General features: G+C 41.7%; 1 pseudogene; it reads left to right on the top strand.

Moving 5' to 3' along the window:
* The first annotated feature begins 3431 nt into the window (after window positions 1-3431).
* LOC130478480 (U6 spliceosomal RNA) lies at window positions 3432-3495 on the top strand (annotated as a pseudogene).
* The last annotated feature ends 902 nt before the right edge of the window (window positions 3496-4397 follow it).

The following is a 4397-nucleotide window of genomic DNA, read 5'->3' as shown; positions in this document are numbered from 1 at the left end:
ACCCTGTGTTTCTGAAACTAGCCCAGTATATCGCATACTAGGATTTGGATCTCTCCTGTATATATTTTTTCTTGTTTGTTTCTCTAAAATGCAGGGACAATCTGAGGGGAAGCCAGGAGGGCCATTTGTCTTGGTTCACAAGGCAGCTGACAGTGTCATATTTACACACTTGTTTTTGGCAGCTGGTAACTTCTGCAGTGGTGAAGAAGAGAGAAACAGTTCCTTTGACTATCAAAGGGGCTGTTCATGAGACCTGCCTGGACAAAACCCATGTCAAATGGGGACCGTAATGAGGAGGAAAATTAGATGAAGTTGAGTGAATTGTTCACTGGGCCCAACTCTATAAAAGGATTGCCATTGAAAGTCAACTGATGCAAAATTTTGGGAGCCTTATCTTTTGTCAAAACATCTGAGGATTTTTTTGTAGAGAAATGAAAAGAGTTTAAATAAGACATCCCCTATTGGAACAAACCCAGAAGTGACATCATTGCATCAGTAACACTCAGAGTTTTGAGGGAACTGTAGAGTGTCATACCAACACAATAATGTCACTTCCAGATTCATACCCGAAATGATATTATGACATCAGTGCAATGCCTATTTGTGTGTCCCTGCCTTCTAAAGCTCCCACTGGTTGTCAGCATGGGGCTGGCAACCCTATCAGCTATTATTAGGGTTGCCAGCTCCAGGTTGGGAAATACCTGGGGATTTTGGGGGTGGAGCCTGAGGAAGACATGATTTGGAAAGGGGAAGGACTTCAATGCCACAGAGTCCAATTGCCAAAGCAGCCATTTTCTCCAGGGGAACTGATCGCTGTCGCCTGGAGATCAGTTGTAATAGTGGGAGATTTCCAGCCACCATCTACCTCCAGCCACCCTAGCTATTATGTCCCTAATTCCTCTCTTCCTGAAGATCTATGAACACTGATAGTTGTCTCTTAGTTAATCAGAACAGGCTGCCCCAACCTGGCATGACCTTCTGTAAAATTGGGTGATGATATTTTTCTCTTACATCCGTTGACTCAATCTCTAGGGATGCTAGCTTCTAACTGAGATGTGGGGGACCCCCCCCCTCAGAATTACAGCTCATCTCTAGACTTCAGAGATCAGTTTCCCTGGAGAAAATGGATGCTTCGGATGGTGGACTGTATGGCATCATACCCCTTTGAGTCTTCATCCTCAAATCTCCAGGAGTCTCTCAACCTGGATCTGGCAACCCTACTCAATCTCCCATGGGACAAGTAGGTATATCCTCAGAAGTTGCTGCATGCTTTTCATTCTCCCTTGCTGGCCTTCTGTTTTTTTTAAAAAAAAAATATTATAAACAGGTGGGTTTTTCCCCCCAGGAAAAAAAGTTAGGTTTGTATGTTAACAGCATGCATTCTGGAATAATCTCCATGAACTCAACCATTTCCAATGATTTCCTAGCAGTTCGAATAAAAGCAGCCGTCAAGGGCTGAGCAATTATTATGAACTATCTGAACGTATTGAAGTGGAGAGGTGAGGAGATGGCATTAAATGTTCAAATATGCCACATCCATCCAGGTTCTGGAATCTTCCACAATAAGAAGAAATGTTTCCTATCTCTCATTTTGTTCAGCTGTGCAAATATTTATCACAACACATTTACCTTTACAGCTAGCTACATCTTGCCTTATCTTGATCATATTTTAAGAGTCTTTTAATAATATTTTAAAAGGCTCCCAAAAAAGGTAATTACTCAAACCTTTCAATTCTAGACACTTTTCTCAAGATAATTGAATCATTCACAACAGAATACTTCATCTAACACAGAGACTAAATAAATCTCCAAATATTCCAGTCCCTTTAGGGTTCAGTGAAATTGGAAATTACTTATTGTACTCTGTCAGAATACTTAATTCAGTGGCAAGCAGTCACAAGTTGCCTTTTTCCTGAGATGAGGTTTCATGTAAATTCATTGGCATATCACTGGTGGGAAGTATTTTGGATCACCAGTCTGACACTGCTTTACAAGGTTGATACCTGCACACATAATATATGGGAGACATATACTAACCAGGTATGTGTTTATACATTGGTATATTTAATATACATAGCAAAGTAATTATTTAAGTTAGATTAATAATGAACTGAGGATTCCAACCTGTATAATTATGTTTTACAGTATTACAACTAGAACCTATCTGACCAGATGTTTGAGTAATTGGGAATAGATTTTGTAAGTATTTTTCAAACATTTCTTTCAAGACTTATATAATGGGCTCTTAAATAGATAGAAACTAACCCATTATTATTTTCAGACAACCTATGCACATGCCTGGTTGGGTTTGAACTGTTTGTATGTGTATTTATTAATTTATTTCTGTAAATGTGTGCAGTCTTAACAAAGGTTTTAATTAACCACTGATGAAGGCCCTATAGGCCGAAATGCGTTTGGTATGCGGTTACAATTATATTTTCAGTATTTATACACACACACACACACACACACACACACACACATATATTTCCCCCACCCAACCTTGGGTACCAAGCTAGTATTTTGTGACTCTACATAAACTCTATGTAGGAATGATTTCAAATAAGCCTTTCCTGCTGTTTCATCCTGAAAAATCCCTGTTTTGTTTTTGCTTCTTCTTTGTGAGAAACCGAGCCTGTGATTATTTATGGTCTGGGACAGTGGTTCCCAAACCTTTTGGGCCACCGCTCCCTTGGTTCCGCAAACTCAACCCCAGTGCCCCCTACCCTATCCTATAAAAAGCATTGTTCAAAATAGGGGTTTGCATGATGCACTAAAGAAGATAATATTAAATTTCCAAAACAGTAACAATTAATTGCATATCTATTCAAAATCAAATTAAAACTTTTTATTTGCAATTTATTCAACAAAACTGATGAAGTTGATCCAGTGGTACCAGCTTTTCAGTGGTACCCAGTTTGAGTGGTAAAAGGCCCCTTGTGATGCAGCACTCCCTGGTGTAAACCGTAAGTGATGTGATCGCGTTGGCACTGCCTCAACTCCATGCCAAAAACCTCCCGCCAGAGGAGAGGGGGGACCTGACAACCCTACCCTACCTTCCACCAGTGGCCGGGGTGACCTGGGGGTGATGTCAAACATCTCTGCCTAAGACCCTGGAGAGCCACTGCCAGTCTGAGTAGACAAGTACTGACCTTGATAGACCAATCATCCGGCTCAGTATAAGGCAGCTTCATGTGTTTAGAGTCTTTAGCCCAATCACAGAACTCTCTCAGCCCTCACGGAAGCAGCCCATGGCAAACCACATTTGAACCCTGCTGGGTGGCCATAAGTCAGCTGTGACTTGACAGCACTTTTTACCACCAGTAGTTATATTTACCAAACTCCGGAAATGGCTTGAATGCTGCAGAATTGCATACAGTTAACTTTGCATACAATGACACTCTGAGGTTCTGGTTTGAAAGAATTGAAGGGTGCTCGCTTCTGCAGCACATGTACTGGAATTGGAACGATACAGAGAAGATTAGCATGGCCCTTTCCCCCCCCCCCTAATCTTAGCCCATTTAGATGAAAAAATATTCCTCTCCACCTAAAGGCGTGGATAAGGAGCCCCTTGGCGCAGAGTGGTAAGCTGCAGTACTACAGTCCAAGCTCTGCTCATGACCTGAGTTCGATCCCAGCAGAAGTTGGTTTCAGGTAGCCGGCTCAAGGTTGACTCAGCCTCCTATCCTTCCGAGGTCGGTCAAATGAGTACCCAGTTTTCTGGGGGTAAAGGGAAGATGCCTGGGGAAGGCACTGGCAAACCACCTCATAAAAAACAAAGTCTGCCTAGGATGTGACATCACCCCATGGGTCAGGAATGACCCGGTGCTTGCACAGAGGACCTTTACCTTTACTTTTTACCACCTAAAGGCAAACTATATGTGGCATTTATGGACTTGGAACAGGTGTTTGACTCCATATCCAGAAATAGACTATGGAGAAAACTGGAACTTACTTCAATTGGCAAAAGGTTTCTTTGGCTGATAAAAAATCTTTACGCTTCTTGTGTGGCCCAAGTACGCTGTGGCAAAAAGGGTGAGCTCTCGGAGAGTTTTTGTTTAGACAGAGGGGTGAAACAAGGCTGCCTTTTGGCACTCTTGCTTTTTAACCTATATTTGAACAATCTCTCCTCAGCAGAATTCCACCCCCACATCTAGCCTCAAAAGCCCTAACTTTACTTCTATATGCAGATGATGCTATTCTCTTGTCTTACAACCAGGTGGGCCTGAAAAGACTATTATGCCAGTTCTCAAAATATTGTGAAACAGAAGAACTCAGGATTAACTACTCAAAATCCAAAGTTATGATATTTTCAAAAGCCAAGAAATTCACTCCCATAACCTGGAGAACTGATGATACTCAATTGGAAAGAACTGAAGGACTTCCAAGGGAATATA

This window comes from Euleptes europaea, chromosome 5, assembly GCF_029931775.1.
Source record: "Euleptes europaea isolate rEulEur1 chromosome 5, rEulEur1.hap1, whole genome shotgun sequence".
Taxonomy (NCBI): domain Eukaryota; kingdom Metazoa; phylum Chordata; class Lepidosauria; order Squamata; family Sphaerodactylidae; genus Euleptes; species Euleptes europaea.
Note: the sequence above shows the minus strand (reverse complement) of the source record. Positions and strands in the feature narration are given on the sequence as shown.